Raw genomic sequence first — 24,299 nt, 5'->3', positions numbered from 1 at the left:
TTATTTTCAGTTTTGAGTTCACCTTTGGGCCACTCCAGCCAACAGCAGAACAGCAACTACATAGGGAGGTGGGGATAAAGACAGTAATTGGTCAAATTTAGATAAACAACCAATGAATAAAATAAATTAAATTTATTACAGCAATATGTATTTAATATGAATACCGCACATACTATTATCACCATAATGATAATTTTTTGATGTATTGTGCAGCCCTAACGTCTGAAAGCTGACTCTTAATTTTGCTAGCATTATGGGAAGTGGTAATAGGAAGTGCTACATTAGATTTGACCTTATTTTCAATGGCGAATGGAGAATTCATTGTGTTGCTTGATGGCAGTCATATTGAGAGATGTAAGGGTTTCAGTATGAGACATGAAAGGGCACGTTTAGAAGCTGTAGTCGGTTACTAGAAACATACTGCCATGTGCAGCACATTCTCAATGCAAAAAGACTGGTGCAGTACACAAAGATAAGAGTGCAATAATGGGCTGTTTTTTGTTAGGGTTGTTTGTGCTGGGCATGTTTGCAGTGTTGAATATAAAGTTGATTGAGTTCACTGAGAGAAGTGTCACACTGTCTACCCGTGGAAAGCAAGAGAGGCAGACAACCTTCCTTACAGACGCGAGGCTAATTATAACCTCACATCAAACGTGCTGAAGCTTTCTGGTCACACTCCTGATAATGTTTGAGTTACGGTGTGCATGGAAGAATGTGTCTGCTTGTGTATTCCAAAGCTAAAGCTCTGCATCATCATATTGCCACTCAGAGATTACAGAATGCTTATCCAATATGTGTTAGTCCTGTCAGGATCATATGTTAGTCCTATCAGGATCATTCCTTTGATCAACTAAATAGTTCTGACTGTTTTATGTGCACATTGTATGCATTCATTTGTACTAGAATCTTTTAAATCACTTCATTGAGTCATCAATTCTTACTTAAAATGTCCAATTTTTTATTTCTCATTGCCTTTCATGCAGTATGTAACAAATGTTCCTAATGCCAGCCTCTTGGTATTTATTGGCTGCGCAATAACTAGACTTTTACCTTCCAACACTGTTGTTATTATAGCTGAGGTTTGAAGGATTTGCTGTATGTCACTATGTTGAGAAGACATTGTTTTCAGAAGTACAACTCTTTTGTATACTCTTTCGAAGGACGAGGTCTCCAATTGATACAGTAAAACTGTCACTATCATTGTTAAATAATGAAGAAGCCTCTGGTGCTGATATACAGTAATATTCATTTGATTTTAGTCACACACACTGTACGAAGGAGTAGGGCAATCACAAAAGACTGAGTCATCTGCTCATTAGGCATGGGCAGGTATAAGATTCTGATGGTATGATAACCTTGGGTAAAAATATCACGGTTTCACATTATGTGATTACTGCTCTAAAATATATTCTTTTTAAATGTCTGGGTAAACAACAACAAATTATTTCCCCTTTGAACTTAAAATATTTTATTTTGAGAAACATTAAAAATATTTTGGAGCTGTAAACATGTCAGACTAAAGAACACTACTTCTGCTGTATTTATTAGTTTCAAAAACACAGATCTCTTTAGTTTTAAACGGCATCTTTGAATATCTTTTCTGCTGGAGATACAATTGTCCTAAAAAAAGTAAATAATAAAAAACCTTTCTCATACCTTAGGAACAGTATTACGAACATTTTTGGTGGTTTTAAAACCTTGACTTTTCCAAACTGCGGTATACCTTGAAAATGTTTATCGTCCCATGCCTACTGCCCATAGTAGGTTCTTTTCAGAAGTTAGGGTTTTAGAGATACTGGAAATTTTACAGTCACTATATGAGCGATGTTATGCTATACATTTCTATAGTAGTTTATATAGTATTTTTTTTACCTTGTATGGATGTAAACTAATTGAAGGAAATCTCCAATCCTGCCACATATTAGTTGGGTCTCCTCACCAAGCAGTCTGTTGTTCACCAAGCAGTCTGTTGTTCACACCAATGCACACCTAGCATTAGATTCACTTCCTTATTAGATCACTTACTTATTTCATGGTTGCTGATTGGCTGGAAGGTGTGCAATAATAGTCTTTTTTTTAATGCACAGGTACTGAAGTACCAGTCAGTTGTTCTAATATTCCACCCTCAAACATTAGTATAAGTAACCTTAGTAGCTCAGTGAGAGTTGCTGGATCCTTCATGCCTCTCAAATCTCGAGAACAAGGACGTTTGTTCACCAGGGAGTTGATAAGGGTTTTTGGGGTCCGCCTCATAGTGCATTTAAATCTCATTTACGCATAGTAACCTATTGATTATCCTTTGCATATACAGGTATCTTCTGTACATCCAACACTATTACTTGTGATAAACACATCATAAATGCTCCTCTGCATATTGTGAGAATGTTGACAGCCAAGATGACCTAAAAAGACTCACGCAGTCACTTTCCGAGACAATGGAGAGCTGCTAGATCACTTATCCTTAATTTGAGATGCACATGGACCTTCACTGACCCTTGACATGTTCTCCACCCTTCTCTCTTGGTAATGCTAGTGATCTATATATGGTACAGAGGTTAAACTTTGTGTGTGTGCTTCTCTTTTCTGATGTTCCCTGAGGTTTTCCCACCCCTGCCCTGTGTGTTGAACCCTCCCTTCCTCTCGTGGAGGTTTTCTGGAGTTGACATCCACATATCCACACTGGTTATGTCTCTTCCACTTCATGGAATGCGGTACAGTTTCAGGGAGTGACTTCCTGAGCTTACTTTTGCTTCTTGTCTTTTAAACACATACACACTGTTTCAATACAGCCTTTCCAAATGCATATCGATGCCTGTTAAATGCCCTTCAATTAGAGCATACAGCAGTTTGGGGTAATTCTTAACATTACATTAGACATTGGACAGTAAAGAATTAACATTTGTTGCTAACTTGAGTTTAGATTACCTGTCACAAAAACCTTGACATTTGTCTCCACAAACTTGACATTTCGATTGCAACCCAACATTTTAAATTGTATCAAACTCCTCCACCTTGTAAAAGCACCTTAAGTGTTTATGCATGTTTTATCCTGTCTTCTGTCTCTGTGTACTTTGGCAGTAGGGATTAGGGCTGAGCGATTTGGCCCAAAATCAAAACCTCGATTAATTGACCATTTGAACTTGATTATGATTAATGAACGATTGTTTATTTTTTTTAGGGGTGTCAAAATTAATAGTTTTTTTCGGTGCACCGCGATGCAGATGCGGACAATTCGGTATCGGTTCAGTAATAATCATGACTGGTTATTATGTGCTGACGTCACTTATCTCCTTTGCGCTCTGTTGCGAGGGAGGTGAGCGCCGGTATTTACAACACTCAAGAGCCAACTCAGGGGCGGCGCGTAGCATAGGCAGCATAGGCAAATGCTAAGGGCGCTGTACATCCAAGGGGGCGCCAGAAATGAGCACGGTTAAGTTGGTTTTGTTTTCGATATTCCAGACACATTCAGTTATAGCGGCAATAACTCAAACACCTCTTACCCTAAAAAGATCTAAAGTGTGTTTCCTACAAAAAGACAAAGCTGCTTATGTTTCACAGCTGTCTTTTTCTTTTTTTTTTTCGCTCGATATTACGACCACTGCTCCCTTTAAGCCATCGCAATATGCGTTTAGCCGGGAGAGCTCGCGCGGAGTGGAGCTCTCAGTAAGGGACCGTCGGAAAAGGGCTTCTTTTTTTCGTTTTTTTTCCACTTTTTTTTTTTTTTTCGCTCAGCGCGAGCTTTGGTGCTGTCTATGTTTGTGTATGTTTGTGAATGAGAGAAAGTGTGTTGCTGTGTGTCTGTGTGTTTATACAGACAGCTTGTTATAGCCTCCCCCCAAATATAACACTGTGTATGGAAAGCATCGTCAATGCACCGTGATGCACCGAGATATCGAATTAAACCGAACCGAACCGTAAGACCAGTATAGGTTCACACCTCTACATTTTTTATTTTATTTTTTTGCCCTCATAGTTGTCGGACATGAATGAAAGGTGCATTACTTGATTTTAAAATAATTTAAAGTAAACTCTCACTATTTACCATCTATGATTATTAATTGAACATCAACGTTGAACAACTAAAATAAAACACACACTGCCTACAACCAACAGTCACTTTTTTCTAATAAAAAATAAATAACTTGCACTTTTGTAAACAAATAAATTATTTTCAGTGTTTTTCATATTAAAAGTGGAAAATAGGCATTTTCTCTTCTAAATAAAATAACTCCTGTATATCTTGTAAATATATTTTAAACAGTGCATTTCTTAAGTCTTCTGTAAACAAACATTTTAATGTAAATATGAATTTTATTGTTATAGAAAATATGCCATCTTTGGTGTAGCTTACAAATATTGTCAATTTAGTGCAAATGTGTGACGTGTAGTTACATTTTTTGAGAAGTGAACACATATGCGACTGTTCGAAGGCTGCACCAGATCATACCTGTGTGGTCAATGTACAAGTACAAGGTAGCCTTAACAGAGCGGAGTTATGTGACTCCACACACGGTTGGGATTTTAATTTTAAAAAACCTGGAAAAATTACATCGATTTTAGGTTCTGAATGTTGATTTTGATTTGCAATGATTATAGGTTTTTGTTGTACGATTTTAGTCTGGGAAATAATTACAGTTTCACGCTTATCATGTATTCATTCATTTCAAAACACATTTCAAATCACATGAAAACGCCTTATATTTTAAATTTATTGTTGCTCAGTCACTAATTCATACTGCAGGAAATAATTATAAAAAACAAACAATAGTCTATTTCTCTTTGGACTTAAAAATAAGTGAAAAAAAGATTTTGGGATTTAAACTTATGTAATAATTTTACACTGAAAGATAAACAACAGGACAATGAATGAATGAATTCTTGTCACGTAACTCGCAGTGCGCGCGCATCATTTTTTTTAACTAGGAGCACTAGGAAAGCGTGAGCGCATCGGGCTGTGTGCACACCGCATGCACATCACTCCCAATATGCGTGCAAGAAAAGAAATAATGAACTTGCGCGCACAAAAGACGTGACGTGAACTGCCCTTAGTTAATATCCTTAGCCATAATTAATCCAGTGTGCGTGGGTATTAGCCTCGGTGTACAAGCTTGGATCTTTAAACTAGTCCACAGTTAGCATAACTTTGTTTAGTTGCAGCAGTTTGTTCTGTGCAGAAACGAAATGTTTAGAAGTCTTTACGATTAATTAATGAAATTGATTAATCGTCACATCCCTATGGTAGGTTTTAAATTTTGGCTTGTCTTAAATATGTATTTTTTTCCAGCACAATGCATCTGGTAGTAAACTGTAGTTACACCCCAAACTCAGTTCATTGGCTGAGCTGGAAAGTAATTGACAGACTTGAGAGAATCACTCTTAATGTTTTGATGGGGCCTGGTATACTCAATGTTTACATTGTTTTTGGGGAATGTCATGAATGCCATGCTCTATGAATAAAATAATGGGTTAAGTGAGTTCGGCCAATTTGAACTAAACTGCTCAATAATACTTTCTTAAAAAATAATAATAAAGTAACATTTTTAGGTTTAAACATTTTCTATGAAGGGCACAGTGGCTCAGTGGTTAGCACTGCTGTTGCCTCACAGCAAGAAAGTTGCTGGTTCGAGTCCCGGCTGGGTCAGTTGACATTTCTGTGTGGAGTTTGCATGTTGTCCCCGTGTTGGTGTACATTTCCTCTGGGTGCTCTGGTTTTCCCCACAGTCCAAAGACGTGCGCAAAAATTGAATTGAATAAACTAAATTGGGCCTAATGTATGAGTGTGAATGAGAGTAAGAAAGGGCATCTGCTGTGTAAAACATATGCTGGATAAGTTGGCAGTTCATTCCGCTGTGGTGACCCCTAATAAATAAGGGGACTAAGCCAAAGGAAAATGAATGAATGAATGAATGAATGAATGAATGAATGAATGAATGAATGAACATTTTCTGTGGTGTTTATTCTTGGGCAGAACCTCCTCTGGTACGGGGTGATGACCACTGAATCTCTTCATCTCATGCATGTTTTTATAGGCAGTTACACAAAATCAATTGATCCAGTAATGTAATTGCCTATCCAATAACAGACATAGTGGTGCCATGCTCCTCTTTAAAGGCTTTAGTGAGATATTTGATATATATATTCAGATCATTATTGTTCTTCAGTTTTGAGTTCAGTGGCCTGTCAAGCTGTGTAATTGGCAGTCCATCTGCAGCAATCTGACCATATCACACATATGACAGAGAGAGAGGTACACTAACAGCATCACAGACATCTGTTGTATTAAATCTTAAGCTAACAGTTCATGCAGTGTGATCACAGCTACCACAGAAGGTTGCTGACTGTCACTCAAAGGTCAAACCTGCTCCCCCTCAGTGCAGTCTTTTGCTGTTCTGGCTTTGTGGGCAGTGAAGCATGTGTTGGATGATCTATTTTGGATTCGGTCTGTTTGAGTTGTTTAACAGCTCTCTGTTAAAACAAGATCTCACTTGAACACTTCTGTGCTCACGCTGTGTGGAGGACTTGTAAAGTTAGCATCTCTTGAAAAGGCATTCAGTGTCATCGGGTGATTAATAGTCTTTCCTGTGTGTGTGTCTGTGTTTCTAAAATTGTCCTCAGAAGTTTTGTTCAATTTGGTTAACCTTCTTGAGGAGTCATACCCAAAAATAAAGATATGAATGCAAAAAAACTCTAAATGCCGTCAGAAATTTTCTTCTAAAATATATAATTTTTTAATCAAGCTCCTGTGTGTAGATTCTATCACCTTAATGGCAAAATTTTTTTTTTTTTACTTAATTTTAAATTAGTCTTTAAAGTGAATAACTTCAACATAAACAAAGGAGGCTGATGAAAATATTCAGTTTTGATGGAAATTTCTGACAGCATTTATAGGTTTTGTATCTAAACTCTTCATATACTATCCATAGTGCTATATTATGCATAGAATATTTTAGGGTTTTCTTTTAGCAATTGTGTAATTATCAGAATTTACAGTAGAAATTTATGGTGTGCCACAGTTTTTTATTGATATGTCGTACTTATGCACACTGTTGTTGCAAGTTTATGATTAGTATAATTTTCTTACATTTGTTTGAATGTCTCTTTTGTTCACAAAAGATGCATTTATTTTATCAAAAGCATTGAAATCATGAAATATTAACTGTTTTCTATCTTAATATATATTATTAAAGGTAAAAATTATTCTTAAAATTGCAGTTTTCATTACTTGTCTTCAGTATCACATGATCCCACCCTCTTTTCAGTAGTCTGCTTCCGTTCCTCCACAAAGTGCAATTTTTTAAGTGCAAATCAGGAAAATCATGTAGCGTGACTTTTGCAGCACGGGATGTGCTTGATTTGTGTGCTTAAAATTTCAGAGACTAACTTAATAATAATAATAAATCAATCAAAAAAGATTTGGTCATATGGTTCTTGTAATAGTTTTAAATAATTGTGATTACGATATTGAAAAAATAATAAAGTAATTATGATTTTTCCCCTTATCAAACAGCCCTTGTATGAACATTTTTTTTTTATTGTAGTAATTTAAATGACTTTACACTCACTTATGTTTTATTTAAGGGAAGTTTATTTCTCAACTAATTCAAGAGCATCACATGCTTATGCTTGCTTGCAGCTGGACCTGCATTATCCAATATATGATTTACCAATCAGGCGATTCATAAGCCACTATAAATACTCTAAGGGTGCTTTCACACTAGTGAATCGATTCAGTAAAATTCCGAAACAGAGATTACAAATGTTACATTGTTGCTCTTTGCTCTTGGAGCGGTTCGCTTTCACACTGCAAAGTTTCTAATCGGACCAAAAGAGCTAAAACGCGTCACGTGCGAGTAAACTCTCCTCACATTGGTCAGAGTGTCAGGGTTTATTTTGCAGCGTCCCGCTAAGCTGTCAGGAGAGGTGCTGGTTTGGTGGTGATTGACAGGGTGCGCGCGCGCAACGTGTCTGAGGAGAGACACGGTGGGGAGGGGTGAGAAGGGTGCGCGACGATGCCTATTTGAGGACCGGGAGGAAGATGCAAGATTACCGGGAGATCATCACTCGTTTGCGGGCATCCGGAGACTCGCGAAACTTCCGGCCCTACTCATAATTCTCTCTTCATATAGCTGTAAGCCTATTACATATCCATAAAACACTGTGATATAACCGCGCTCGGATCGGATCGCTTTCTCACTGCAATCGAACCGCTCCAGAGTTCGTTTCAATCGAGCCGAGACCACCTCATTCAAGCGATCTCGGAGCGATTACTTTGGCGCGGAACAGAGCGCGATTGCCCTGTTCACATATGCCAATCGAACCGCGCTAACTGGGCAAACGAGATACGTTCCGAAACAAAAATGTAGGTGTGAAAGCACCCTAAGTTCCATATAACAGCCATTTTCATTTTGAAGACTCTCCCCTTCCACCCTTACTCCTCCTCCTTTCCTAGATAGGTGGCACGGTGGCCCAGTGACTAGCACTGTTCTTGCAGTAGGTAGTGCTGTCGCCTCACAGCAAGAAGGTTGCTGGTTCGAGCCTCAGCTGGGTCAGTTGGCGTTTCTGTGTGGAGTTTGCATGTTCTCCCTATGTTCGCGTGGCTTTCCTCCATGTGCTCTGGTTTCCCCCACAGCCCAAAGACATGCGGTACAGGTGAATTGGGTAAGCTAAATTGTCCGTAGTGTATGTGTGTGAAGGAGTGTGTATGGATGTTTCCTAGAGATGGGTTGCAGCTGGAAGGGCATCCTCTGTGTAAAACATATGCTGGTTAAGTTGGTGGTTCATTCCGCTGTGGCGACCCCGAATTAATAAAGAAACGAAGCCAAAAAGAAAATAATTGAATGAATAAATTCATGAATATCTTATCAAATGTGTAAAGTAGTCTAAAAGTGCTATCAATTCCTTTATTTGACAGATAAACACAGATCTACCTTAAGGAGATGCGTTTCTGATGCTCTGTAGTGAAAATTAAAGCAGGTATGCTAGAGCATTGTGTACACATTGTGACATCTTGTCCTGTTTTTGGTTTGATTATGGTGTTTAGGTCTGTGCTGTGTTTATATATCATTTGAAACAACCACATCCCCAGCAGGCCCACAACGTCATAAGATGTTAATGTTAGGTATGATTTAGGTCGAGATGTCGAGTGACTAAAGTTCAATGTTGTGTTGGAAAGTGACCAAAATCCAAAATCGTCGAGCCATCTTAAACCAGAGCTGTCTGGACTTGGTCCTGGAGGGCTGGTGTCCTGCAAAGTTTAGCTGAAACTTCCTTCAACACACCTCTCTGGAAGTTTCTAGTACACCTAGAAAGAGCTTGATTAGCTGTTTCAGGTGTTTTTAATTGGGGTTGGAACTAAAATATGCAGGCAGGACACCGACCCTCCAGGACAGAGTTTGGACACCCCTGTCTTAAACCAACATCTTATTGATGTCTAATACTGACATTTATTCAACCAAAATCCAACGTCTAATAGACATGGTCCACACAAGCTTTAACATCATTAGACGTTGACATTTGGTTGTTTTTAGGTTGCATTGAAAAGTGACCAAAATCCAATGTCTGTCCGACGATGGACCCTGACTTCAACCTGATTTTCATTTTCACCCAAAATGCAACGTCTGACAACATTGGGGTATAACATTATCTATCCTGTGCCAGCTGGGCAGAGTTTGTTTGGATTCAGAATGATGTTCCAAAAGAATTGTATTCCAATAAGAGCAGATAGGAGATCCACATTCAGATCATTTTACTGATTGACTAGTATTTTCTTTTAGATTTATCAGAACCTACTTTTATTGTTGACAACATGTTTTGGTAAACCTTCTCTTAAAGAGTTTACGTATAAATGTATTTAATAATCTTATTTTTTTAATGGTAATGCAGTTTTACTCAAGCCTGAACCTCTCAGTAACAGTTTACCTTGTAAAAGGCCTGTGACATTTATGTAATTCTGTCCTCTTGAAAATCCATGTCTGAGGTCCTGATACACTATGCAAGAGACTTTAATATGAAGCTGAATACTTCAAAGACTTCATCCGATTTTAAGATCACACAAGGTCATGTCAGATTTTTTTTTGGCCTGATAGAGATGAAAAGGTGATTTCATTTGCCACGTCTTACCATCTGATCCTCTCAAATAAAGCACACTTGATCTGATAGAAAAAAAACACATCTGTTGTCTTTGTTATGGTGTCTTTCCTGTAATCCCCCTCTTATTCCTTCGTTTTGTTTTTCCTCCCTCCCTCTCTACCCTCATCTGTTGGACCGCACTGGTCTGTTAAATTGTTGCATATCCTCTGCTCATCCCCTCATTCAATCCCACCCCGCCTCCCCCCCAAAAACCTTTCTTTCTCCCACAGGCACAACGCCATGCTTTTAAACAAACATTAGTTGATAATGTCAAAAATATTATGATTATGATATATGGCGAAGGAACGGTGTTCGTGTGTCGTGTGCATTCTGAACATTCTTTCGCAGTGTGTGTTTGCTTGTAGCACTGATGTAATGTTTTGTCTAGCCTTGTCTTTTTCATCGTCTCTCCTTCACACGCGCTTTCATCCTGAGAGGCAGAGGTGTGGACGTTATCCCTGTGGACTGTGTGGAAGTTCTCCCACTCTTAAACCTTTTGACACTCTTGTCTCTTTGTCCTAAAAGTGGACGCGACCCTTGAAGCTCTTTTTGAAGATCGGTTGTTGCTAAAAGGTATTTCAGGTGCTTGTTGTATAGAGGGTGTGTTGACGCGGTATTGTTTTATATCAATTTCGTTCGTCTTCTGTTAAACAGTAAATTTTGCATGATTTTGTGTTCTTTTGTATTTGTTCTTATGTGTTTGTAGTATTAGGCTTGCTACATGTCGCTGCATTTATGTAGTGCAAAAGAATTGGTGTATATATTTAACAGTGTGTGTCAGTGCGGGTTTGCATGTTTTGACATGGTTCTCCTGAATGAAGATCCTACCCTGCTGTCCACAATGCACATTTTAATTTTCTTTTGGTTTAAGAGATAATCCACGGAACAATTTTAATTCCCTCATCATTTTATAATCTGTATTATTTAAACCTTGTTGATATCTTCTTTTGTACTACATGGAAAAGGGAAAATCAAATCCGTTTGGGAAAAACACGAGATTGAGTAAATAATGACTTTAGACCTTAGTTAGGGTAGTGTCACATTTAATGTTTGACTGGAATGAAAATGAGGCATGAGGCAAATTCTGTAAGTGTGCAGTGTGTTCAGTAGATTGTACTTTAACTTAACTGATCAGATGCTCAGCTGATGAAACAAATTTTCCAAACACAAAAATAATAAATAAATAAATAAACTGTTAAATCATCTACTTGCAATATAGTTTTGGTCCTGCTTGAGATCTATTTCAATTTTTTTGTGAATTCTATTTTTTTAGGATAAACATGTCCTGTTTTTGCTAAAGAGATAGTCTGAACAGAAATCACCATTTACTCAGTTGCTGTTTTGGACCTTATTGTCTACCATTGTATTGACAAAAATGTGTTTTTCTTTTGTGCACCACAAAACAACAGTATGAGCAAATGATGAAAGGATTAAAGTTTTTGCTTTGTATCTAATTGGTATGCTTACTCAGCTAATATTTTCCCACCATTACATGCAATTGGGGCATTAAAGATGTGTTCACAATAGTATTTTTATTTTTTTTGGTTTGGCCCATAACAGAAATAATTGATTTGGTCATAGCTCACGTTGCATTTACACTGTCATTTTTTTCACTATGAAAAGCTTGTAAATGTGTAAAGCCAAAGTAGCACCAGAACACAAACCCAAAAGGTGCTATTGTAATAATTGGGGTTGACAACAGGTGAGGATCCAAATGCAGCTTTATTTTGGGATGGACATACTGGCAAGGTCAAAACAGGAACAGACCGAAAACAAGAAGGTAATCCAGAGAGTAATTATTATAAATAGGGATGGCTGACGTGAAACTGTTTCGACTCATTGTTGAGGTCACATGACTAAAGTGTTTGGAAACAGGAAAAAAAAACACTCTCATGTAGCCCAGTGGACCGTTTGTATGCACAGAGTAACTGTGCTGCAAATGGCACAAGTTCATATCCTGAGTTTTACAAATACTTTGAAATGATTACTTGATGCATTTTACTAACATTTCTCACCAAAACAAGACATATTTGTTCATTCGGATGTCAGACCAATGTTAAAACAAAACACATTATAAAAGCCATAGATTCAACCCCATTATCTCTGCATGCTAGTCAGGAAATCTCTCCACTTCACTAAATCACTTAAAATCTCAACTCTACATTGTGGGGTTTAATACCTCAATTTGCTTACCTGTTTTTTTTTGCTGAAGCTATTCCAGAGCAAAACATAAGAAAAATACCATTAGGTTTCACTGTAGATACGGGTTTTGAAACATTTCGAAGCTTCGACACATTTGCTTTGATTGTTTCTATGGAACAAAATCAATGCCTAAAGTCTTGAATTAAAAAGCTTGTTGAATATCACAAACTGAAAAAAATAATACAGCGTATTAACAAGTTCTTGCATTTTAATGACTTGAATTCCAGGGTTTGTATTTTTAGGTCCTGAAATTTAACATATCTGTTTATTTAAGCTGTGAATATTTCAACGAAAAATATTTCAAACACGTTTTTAAACTTAAAAATTCAATAATTCATATTCAATTTTCAGATTTCACTTAAAAAATATTCAATACCCTTTAAAAATACGATGTATAATATTCAAAAGGTCAATTTCAGTTCTAATATTCGCTTCCATAAATTCAGTGGCTCAAATTCGACTGATAAAATTCAACATTACATCCGGGAACTGCAGGAGAAGCAATAGATTGCAGATTGAAGATCGCCAGCTGCTCTAGCTTTCACCAGCAGGTGGAGATGGAATAATGTAAGATTTTTAACCCAGTTAACAGGCGAGAAAAAGGCTAATAAAGGCAAAAAAGTAGCATTTAGACGTTGTTCGGCAATCTTATCGGAGCTTGTCTCCCATGCTGGCTCGTTACCTGTCAATGTTGATCTATTTTGTATTATTATTATAAGATTTCCTCTCCTGTTTCTCTTACGTTTATATTCTTTAGCTGTCAATATAATACTTAGCGTCTATGGAAGAAAGAGTCAATAAATATAGACAATGTGTAACATCATATTCATCAAAAGACGGTTTATGTGCAAGTAACCGCACCGGTCCGAGCAGGTAACGAGCCAGCATGGGAGACAAGCTCCGATAAGATTGCAGAACAACGTCTGTTCCTGGATCCGAGGGGTGAGCTTTACGCGATCACCAGCTGGCTTCCGTTACATAAGGGCAAATATAGATGACTAAAACCTCATTTACTCATTTTTCTCATACTTTTTATTATTTATAATGTCCAAGGTATTGATATTAAAATTGAATGCTACTTATTTGCCTTTATTAGCCTTTTTCTCGCCTGTTAACTGGGTTAAAAATCTTACATTATTCCATCTCCACCTGCTGGTGAAAGCTAGAGCAGCTGGCGATCTTCACTCTGCAATCTATTGCTTCTCCTGCAGTTCCCGGATGTAATGTTGAATTTTATCAGTCGAATTTGATCCACTGAATTTATGGAAGCGAATAGCAGAACTGGAATAAAATGAACTGAAAATGACCTTTTGAATATTATACATCGTATTTTTAAAGGGTATTGAATATTTTTTAAGTGAAATCTGAAAATTGAATATGAATTATTGAATTTTTAAGTTTAAAAACGTGTTTGAAATATTTTTCGTTGAAATATTCACAGCTTAAATAACCAGATATGTTAAATTTCAGGACCTAAAAATACAAACCCTGGAATTCAAGTCATTAAAATGCAAGAACTTGTTAATACGCTGTATTTTTTTTTTTCAGTTTGTGATATTCAACAAGCTTTTTAATTCAAGACTTTAGGCATTGATTTTGTTCCATGTGTTTCAGTGTTTCATGAAGCCTCGCTTTGCCCACCACTAGTTATAAACAGGCAAATGGTCAGGACAAGTGGCAAAACAACCTAAACAATAAACAAAACAAGGATCAACAACACGGTAACTCTAGACAGGTAAACGTTTTGAAATGCTCACTTACAGGTTACAAGACTCCGTAAAGTGTGTTTATGGAAGTAAGGTGTGTTTATGGTCCTGGTAATCAGAGCTTCAGCTATGTTTTTGCATTCAGTGGTGATCTGGAACTGGTGTGTGTGTGAAGTGCATGATGGCATATGTAGTCCAGTTCAGTGGTAGGTCTGCAGTGAGTGAATGTTTTCCAGCGATCTGCACAGGCTAGAACGCTGGTAATGGTGACATATTTATTGCTCAAAAAATGTTAAATTAACAATTATTTAAATTGAGCGGAAACAACACAATTCTTATTTTTATCATTTTTGGGTGGGACTTAATTGTTTTATCACTAATACACTTACATTTATAAAAAACTAGTAAGTTCTTTTATGTTGCCTAACACAAATCAATTGTGTGGAACTCAGCATTTTTGTGTATTAACTAGATTGGGCAGCATTTCAACTCATGGTTACATCTTGTGATCATTTCATGTTTTAGGTGCGTTTAGATGTCTTTTGCATTCATATCTCAGTTAAACCAGAACAGAGTTTGCTTGAAAGCAGTAGGTCCACTAGTTGAGAAGGGTCTGGCTGGAGATTTGCAGTTGCACCTTCAGGCTGGCACCCTCGGGCTTGAACGCTTAGGCACCCACGCTTCCTTTGCAATTGACATCATTTAAAATTGACACCCGCGCCTGTCATGTCACTTGCTACAAACACAAATAAACTGAAAGTAAGTTTCCAGTTCATTTGCATTGACAGTGACGACGTTGTCAAATAATTCTAAATACTTAACAGACACCCCACCCCCCGAAAAGCAGTTTGCATATTCATCAATTGATTATAATGCTTTAATGGAAATTAACCAAAGCATGCTACTATTAAGCTTATTATTTATTTATATAAAGCATCAGGTCTAAATATACACACAAAGTATTCTTCCACAGTTATGAATAAATAAAAAAACACCAGGCTAATGCAAATTAGAATTTTTGTTTTATTTTAAACATTTCAAGGAGTTGTAGTATTATAACTAACATATACACGTAATGTAATGTAATGTGTATTTATATAGCGCATTTATGGTGTATGGCCATACACCCAAAGCGCTTCACAATCATGAGGGGGGTCTCTCCACACCACCACCAGTGTGCTGCATCCACTTGGATGATGCGACGCCAGCCACAGAAAAACAGCGCCAGTGCGCTCACCACACACCAGCTATTGGTGGAGTGGAGAGACAGTGATCGAGCCAATTCGGTGGAAGGGGATGATTGGGAGGCCATGATCGTATGGGCCGATAGAGGGACACTGGCCAGAACACCAGGGTTACACCCCTGCTCTTTCATGGGATTTTTAATGACCACAGAGAGTCAGGACCTCGGTTTAACGTCTCATCCGAAAGACGGCCCCCACTGACAGTGTAGTGTCCCCTTCACTTTTACTGGGGCATTAGGACTCACATAGACCTCAGGTTGAGCGCCCCCTGCTGGCCTCACTAACATCACTTCCAACAGCAACCTGGTGTTCCCTAGTGGTCTCCCATCCAGGTACTAACCAGGCTCAGCCCTGCTTAGCTTCAGTGAGTAACCGGTCTTGGGCTGCAGGGTGATATGGCTGTGGACTTACAGCAATGATTCTAGGACGAACTGGGAAACTATTCTTTATTCAGCAGGTCCCAGGACGATTGCAAACAAGAATGCAGATGTTGATGCAAGTGATGTGGCAGGATAGTGCAGGGCTCATTTGAATAAATGTCCTTAACCAAAAAAATCCCCAGTTTAAGGTTAAAGGTCCCCTTAGTTAAAGTTGGTTTGCAAGGAGAAAAAAAGATAAACTAAAGGAATTTAGGACTGCCATTAAGTATTTCCTCTTAGTCCTTCAGTGTTTCCTCTAGGATTTTTTTCCAGCTGTGGTGGCAGGCCTTTTTTTTTACACAGATCTACCAACTACCTGTGGCGTTATTTCAATGACAAATCTGTCGTGAGCGCAGTATTACAAGTCGAGATTGCATTCATGTAATGCGAGCATGCAAATCTCTTTGCTTGTGCGCCAATTTCCTCTGTGCACAAACCTCTTGCATGCACACCAATATACGCTGCTCAAGTGCAATTTCTTGTGTGCTCTCAAATAAACTCTGCTGAAGTGCAATTTAGTGCGTTTTTGTAAAGATTATGTCTCCAACATTTATTAGATTTGCTAGGAATATTTATGAATGTCTCCAATAGACCTACAGAGCAGTATTAATGCGTCCTGAAGTAAAGTGAAGTGGCTATACAATCCAGCAAGATAAAGTCATTATATGCAGAGCCCTAGAACTTTATCTAAAAAGCATTATTATGAAAACTGTGTTCATCTTAACTGAAAGCTACGTTGTGTTTGCGGGCCTCACGCATCACGCACCTGTCAGTCGGTTACAGAGAAGTTTGCGCTGTTATAATTCACTTACCTTTAATATGTTTTGGTGCGAATATAACCCGCTATTAAAAAACACGACTGAATGTTTTGAATGAAAAGCTGAAATGTAGCCTTGGCGGGATGAATTTTGGTGTAGCGCCCAGCCATGGAGGAATGAATGTAGCAGAAACAATGTCCTTATTGATCATTTCCTCTTAAAACATTTAACGGACCTAATCAGCTTCCTTGAACAAATGACACTCAAAATGCAAGGATTCACACCCAGATAAAAATCTTTTAGATAAAAGACTTCCGAACTGTAGATAAAAAATTAAGATTAAAAACGATTTAATAAATAAACTAGCATATACGTGTCTGCGCAGGAGTGCATCTATGTGAATTCGCAGTTTCAGTGCAGCTTCAAAAGTCTCTACATGGTCCCAGCCCAGTTTTAAAAGTCCTCCAAACATAATGTCGAGATGGACTCGATAAGGGAACGTCTTGACACGATTAACGGAAAGAAAGCAGCACAGATGATGTATACTGCACAGCTGTTGTAAGGAAAGCTTTCGTGGTTCGTTAGATCTGTTTATGTAACTTTAGCAACTGTGGCGCCCGTCGCCGTATGTATGAAACACTAGGAAAAAAGGCACTTAAGTAAGGGTGACAGATAAGAAGTTTGTTGCAACAATCTTAATGAAATCCCTTACCTGGGATTTTCCCCCGTCAGGGACACCCTTAAGTTAAATTACTGAAGGATTTTCATGCAAGCAGCCACATTTGGTGATTGTAAATGACGTCACTTGCAGAGGAAGCGTGGTTGCCTGAGGGTGCAAGCCTGAAAGTGAAAGGGCAAATCTGCAGCCAGACTCTATTGCACTAGTTTGGTGTGTAATGTTTGAATGACACTGTTGACACTTATTCAAATGAACCACTCAAACAGAGCAATCACCAGAGTTCATTTAATCAAACTAAATCTGCCAAAATGTGAAGACATCCAGATTATAGATAGACAAGAGAATTGGAGATCAATGAGTCTTGAACATTCGGGTGCCTGTTTTAGGTTTGAATGCACCTGAAGGCCAGAATGAGCGATATAATCTGCGTGTTTGTCCAGGTGCTCGGGTCTTTGGTCACATGACGTGTCTGAGACAAACACATCTTTGTACTGTGACAAGTGAATTGCGGTGCTCGAGAAATCGACTGTCCTCCTCCATTGAGATCTCGTAGAAAAGGTTCATTGTTGCTTGAAGCAATGTACCTCAGCGCTCTGCCGTCTGTACTGCACTGCCTTCAGCCCTGTAGTTAGGGAAGTGAGTCACGGTTGCTAAGGAAATGGGTTGGTGTGTGGTTAGATTGAGTAGACATCTAAGGTTGTCCTTGATGAGAGTTTCAGAAAATGGTGGATTGTGTCTTCTGCATTTCTCTTTCTCTCTCTCTCTCTCTCTCTCTCTCTCTCTCTCTCTTTCTCTCTCTCACTCACTCACTCACTCTCTCTCACTCACTCACTCACTCTGTGTGTGTCTTCAGCTTATTATTCTACTGCCCACTCAATGTGACTGCCTTTTCCACCACATCAATACAGAATCAGCTCCACTTTAATGCTCTGTCATTCACATCATCATACAACATGTCTACACATGCACTAGTGCAGCTTAAGATTAAAATGCTGGACTTGTCAAGTGAGTTTTTTAATGAGGTGAACTTGGAGATGATGCTGTTTCTCTGCACGTTTAAAGGAATTACATTATATTACTTGTTTTGTTTTTGATTTAATGTGGGAAAAAAAGGATATTTTAGTTTATGATCTTACTCTTAGATCTTGTGTTTTGTTGTGTTTGGAAGGGACCAAGATGGAAAGAGGATTTAGAGCATCAAAACAATATTAGTTGTTTAATAAATTACCACTTTAATTTTCATCAGCGCTACGTGTTAAATTTAATTTAATTCATTTTTAAATACACAAAAAACAATGACTAACTAAATCATTATGATGATTTGCAGAAGGCACCCGCTAAAAATATCATTCAGTGCAATACATTTGAATGTCCTTACAAGACGGTTAATAAAAATAAGCATTTATTCACACATTAAAATACAAACTATTTAGTTATCACATTCTTTTTTGATTGTTACCCATTAACCTTCCAACACTGGCTCATTCTGAAAACGTAGCCCTTTATATATTTTTCTGGAGATTGTGAATTATGTAGCCAGAAGTTTGTATGGCTGCATTTCATCTTTAAAATGAAAGCTACTGGGCGGTATGACGCTGTTCCTTTTAGCGTTGACCAGCTGACCGCTTACTCCTATATGGACGGTTTTCCTGCTGTTACCAGTTTGTCCCATTAGCTCGCCATGTATGTCGGCGGACTTGAGATGCAGAGAGAAGTTGACCACGATAATGTGGTTTGAGCCTGTTGAAGAATCATTCCAGAACGCTGGAACAATTTCCTTTTTCTGAATTGCTTTTGAAAACTGTTGGTGGGTTTAGAGAAGTGGGTGGATGGGTCAGTCGGTGCTTTAAAAATAATATTGGTTGGGTTTAGGGAAGGAGGAGGGTGGGTCAGTTGATCGGTCAGTCATTCAGTCAGTCAGTCGAAAGCGGCCTCTGGTGAATTTATGTGAGAACAGCAGGCGCGAGAGAAATTTGAGATCTCAAAAAGCGTACATAGTGCCCTCTGGTCAATTTGCGAAAACTGCAGAAAATTTAGCTTCTGGGATGTATTTGGCACTACAGAAATGTATATAGTGGTATGTTTTCAGAATGAGCCTGGGTTGTAACCTTCAAACCATTGGATTTTATCCTTTTCCAGCTAGTTTTAAATAATAAAAAATAGTTAAATAACGGTTGCAAGTAAGAGTGTCTTCTTGCAAGTCCTTACTGTTTGTCATTTTGACAGTTTTGTGAAAATTCTGTGATTATTTGTTACTCGTCATTTTATTTATTTATTCATTCATTTTCTTTTCAGCTTAGTCAATTCACACTCATACACTACGGACAATTTAGCTTACCCAATTCACCTATACCGAATGTCTTTGGACTATGGGGGAAACCGGAGAACATGCAAACTCCACACAGAAATGCCAACTGACCCAGCTGAGGCTTGAACCAGCGACCTTTATACTGTGAGGCAATTGTTCTTCTACCCACTTCGCTGTTGTGACACATTTATTTATTTATTTATTTATTTATTTATTTATTTATTTATTTATTTATTTTAAATTTTAATGATGGGACAATTACAGAGAGGAGACAGATGAACAGACAGCACATCAATCACAAAGCTTTTTATTTCTTTCTAAAACCTGTGTACTACAACATTACTAAATACATTGGCAATTACAATATAAACAAAACCAAAATGAACTAAACAACTTTCTGCATCTTTGTGAACTCTTGTCTGCATGGATGTAAAAAAAGTGCTCTCCTGCATCCTCTATATAGGGAGCATTTTACTGACTGCCCATTTTACAAGATGAGACATTTGACTAGACAGTAATATTATTTGCCTCAGGATTTCTTGTGCACCTAATGACATCTTGTAATTTGCAAAATCTTACTTTGCTGTGACTGAATCTGTCTGAAGTTGATTGTTAGTTTAGTTGAAAATGTATACACGAAGGGTGGGGTGTGAGCTCCCACATTACAATATTAACACAATACTTGTGTCACAATACAATATTATTGCAATTTTATAAACATTCTGCATCAAATTACAATTTATACTCTTCTCCAACTATAAATTATGTCACCACAAGAAAAATTAGCAGCCAGTATTTTACTAAACATAATCATTTCTCATTTTTGTGTATTTCATTTATTGCTTCAATGCAAAATGGATGTCACTCCTCTGACCTCTAAAGGTGTTCTAGCGACAGATGCTAGAGGCCATGATCTTTAGCCTCCTTGTTAGAGCAACCGACTCCCATGCAGAAGGTCGCCAGTTCGATCTCAGCTCAGAGCGGGTTGGGTGGTTTAGGACCGGGGGGGTTACACCCACATGTTTATTTTACTAACTTACTGTATGCAGAAAGTGATCCAGGTCACCAGAAAAAAATACTCTTGTTCAACAGCTTCATCTATTGAACTATCAAGAAATTTATTTTAATATTTAGCCTAATATTATAATAAAATAGTGGATATCAATATAAGACTCGATATAGTATTGCCACAGAACCCAAGCACGGTACTATGCGATATCATTATTTTCCTCCACTCTTAACAGACAACAGAAATTATTTTGTATTTGTCCCTTTTATTCATGCCTATGGGAATGAGAGAGAGAGGAAGAGAGAGTGACGAGAAAAACAATGTTAAAGGAGGTGATTAATGTGCAAGATTACCACTCAGCTAATGATCAGCTTACACACACACACACACACACACACACACACGGACACACACACGGACATACAGAGATCTGGTATTTTTTTCTAACTGCAGTATGTTAGAGTGTGGTAGTAAAAGAGAGACTGGAGAAGTCTAGAATGTGTGTAACATGTAGATGGATAGAGCAGCACTATAACCAGCAGTACTTCTACTGTAGTTGTAATCTGATGTTTGTGTGTGCTTCAGTGTCCATCCGCCATGAGAAAAGGGAGTGAATCAGGATATCTTGCAGGGTACTGCACACAGTCATACACTCTCTGCTTGAATGTTCCTGCATGGTTCCACACACCTGCAAAAACACTCGGCAGTTTGCGCACACACACTTTGTTGAAACGGTGTAATGCAACACTGGGGCACCAGTCTCTGACACAACGGCTGCTTTCATTGACTGGAAGAGAGAAAGGAGAGAATGAGAACGATTGATACATAGAGTGAGTTCATACTGAAACAGAATCATGTCAGAATATTTATTTTCTACTCAAAAGTCAGTTTTAATTAGGGCTAGGTCAAAATTGTAAACTTACTCACTTTCCTTTGGCTTAGTCCCTGAACAGCTGACCAGTTGATTAGATGTTTATTGATTTATCTCAATGTTTTTCCACCTACACTGACAGTCAAAAGTTTGAAGTAATATTTTTACAGGGATTCTTTTCATTAATTAAAAGTGATAGAACTTAATATACACACCGTTTTCACTTTCTGTTAATTAATGTATCCTGAAAATAATGTACACAGAAGAAGCCCACTAAAATAACATTCAGTGAAATATATTAAAACATACAGTATAGTGACTTTTTTCCAAGCTATTACACTAAAAATGATGATTTCTGCAAAAATTGTTGCAAACAATTTTTATGGGTTTAATTTAAACAAACAAATTAAATTGAGTAAGTTTTAACCTAATTTTTTTGTTTAAATTCAGCCCAAATAAATAGTTTACAACCACTTAACCTAAAAAAAAAATTGTAAATCCAAGCATCTTTGAATCATTTTTTTAGTGTATTGTATTCTTTAATCTTTTGCTAATCTTATAAGCAAGTATTAAAAATGTATAAAGTAAAAAGTAATGATACAGAATTTGTTTTGTTTTTACAATGTTTTCATGTCATAATCGATTGCCCAAACGATTGCCATAGATATACCTATCATTTTAAAGATTGCCACTACAGCCACATAGACATGAATATCTCTGGTCATTGGATTTGTCTTACACTGTTTGTGCCCCATAGTTGTGTTTTGAATGTTAATGTAATGTAAAAATGTAATGTTAGAAACACTTTTTATACACAGAATTAAATAAGTATTCAACACGACACTATTTTTCTCAGAATACATTTTTCTAAAGGTGCCGTTAACTTGAAATTTTCATAGGAGGTTGGTAACAACCAAAGAAATTTATATATGCAAAGAAACAAATTTAATTAGTTCACAAGTTAAGTTATGCATAATAAAATGAATGACACAAGGTAAAAAAGGATTGAACACATGAATAAAGGGAGGTGTAGAAAAACACTGAAAGCCCAGACAGCAGCTGAAATCTCTCAGTAGCTGAAATCCCTCTGCCCTTCATCACTGTAATTCATTATTACCTGTTTCATTCCAACATGTACATTATCAGGACACTGACGATAAAACCAAGGCGGACATTTTAGCAAGATAATGTTCCAAAACACAGGTAAGAAAACTGCTCTATATGAGAGGCATCCTTATCATCAAAAAAAGCCTTTTATATAAAGTATTAAATACGTTTCTGTAGTTCAGTACTTTCTCCTTGTGTCATTTCATTGTTATTACACATAACTAATTTTTCATATATATATTTTTGTTTTATTTTAATGTTTGTATGTTTGGGTTTTTACCAAAATCTCTTTCAATTCCATGTCAACAGTTCCTTTAGAAATATTATTCTCAAGAAAAAATACAATCTAATAACTGATTTATTTTATCATTGCCATGACAACAGTAAATAATATTTGACTAGATATTTTTCAAGACACTTCTATACAGCTTAAAGTGACATTTAAAGGCTTAACTAGGTTAATTAGGTTAACTAGGCAGGTTATGGTAATTAGGCAAGTTATTATATAACGATGGTTTGTTCTGGAGACTATCAAAATTAAAAATGAGCTTAAAGAGGCTAATCATTTTGTCCCAAAAATGGCTTTTAAAAAATTAAAAACTGCTTTTATTCTAGGCAAGATAAATAAATAAGACTTTCTCCAGAAGAAAAATTTCAAAGGAGGGCTAATAATTCTGACTTCAACTGTATATATATTTATATAAGGAGACTTGATTTAGAATTATGTTAAAGGTAAAGTATTTCATTATGTTTTCAAGCAACTTTGGAAATGTCCTTACAATATATTATTTTATATGAGGCTTGACATTAAAGAGCTAATTAACCAGCTAATTTATCATAGTTAAGTAGTTATTAAGGCAAATAATTGAGACAAGAGTTTTTTTTTTTTTAATCATTCATTCATTTTCTTTTTGGCTTAGTCGCTTTATTAATCATGGGTCGCCACAGCATTTTTTTTTTTTTTTAAAGAAGTGAAAATAAAAAAACCTTTTGCACATCCATAGCTAATCAAACGTAGCCAAACATTAAGCATAGACCATGAGAGGCTATCTGAGGGTATTTGGGATTGGGAAGCAGAAATGAGAAACAACACACATGCGGAAAGACAGACAGTGAGATGAGTCAGCCATTTAGTCTTGATGGCGGCTCCTAATGAAAGAGAAAGACCAGATCGCCGGTAGTTACATCACATATAATTACACGCGCAGTAAACAGATATTGGAGGTGTGGAATGGTTGGGTGTCCTGACTCTAACCTCAGATGGAGGATAATAATGCCCTCCTGTGCAACACTTACCTGAACTCAACATCACCTCACCTCGGCTAATGATATTCTGCTGAGAGCGTTAGTGTGTATTTGTAATTCAGTAGTCAGTTCTGGTTGGGTGTGCAGATACTTTCAGCAGTCTGTTATAATGCCGGCTTCAAGAGTACCTGGGTCCATTATTTTGTCAGTTTGTGCATTCAAGTCTGAAAGATAAAATGGAGGTAGTCTAAACAAAAAGATTTCATCCCAATTCATTTTTATATATGATATCACGACTAAATGAGAAATAACAAACCGTAAACCAGAGTGATTAATGACATTGGATACAGACGTTACGCTCTCTGATGGATGCATTCCTATAGTGTTTTCTATGATAGATCAGTGTTCAATGTCTCTTCCAATTTCAGTACTTGTGTGTCACCTGAAATTCAGAGACCGCTGTCGACTGACTGAATGATTGACTGACTGACCGATCAACTGACCCATGACATCATTCCTTTTTGTGCTTACCAGATGACCGCTTACCTCCCAATGGACGCCTTTCTTGCTGTTACCAGTTTGTCCAGTTAGCTCACCATACATGTTGGTGGACTTGAGAAGCA

At 37.3% G+C, this 24,299-nt stretch overlaps 1 protein-coding gene across 14 annotated transcripts in view; it reads left to right on the top strand.

Moving 5' to 3' along the window:
- adcy7 (adenylate cyclase 7) overlaps positions 1-24,299 on the top strand; it is a 91,499-nt gene that overhangs the window by 5,554 nt on the left and 61,646 nt on the right. For 3 of the 14 annotated variants that reach the window (XM_068222359.2, XM_073906962.1, XM_073906960.1), the window contains exon 1: positions 10,544-10,701. The exons of the other annotated variants lie outside the window; for them this stretch is intronic. The gene's annotated coding sequence lies outside the window, so the exon portion shown is untranslated. Of the gene's footprint in view, positions 1-10,543; positions 10,702-24,299 lie in introns of those variants that run through there. 14 annotated transcript variants of the gene reach the window in all.

Source organism: Danio rerio, chromosome 7, assembly GCF_049306965.1.
Source record: "Danio rerio strain Tuebingen ecotype United States chromosome 7, GRCz12tu, whole genome shotgun sequence".
In the NCBI taxonomy this organism is placed as follows: Eukaryota; Metazoa; Chordata; class Actinopteri; order Cypriniformes; family Danionidae; genus Danio; species Danio rerio.
The sequence above is the reverse complement of the archived record's forward strand: the minus strand, read 5'-3'. Positions and strand labels throughout refer to the sequence as shown.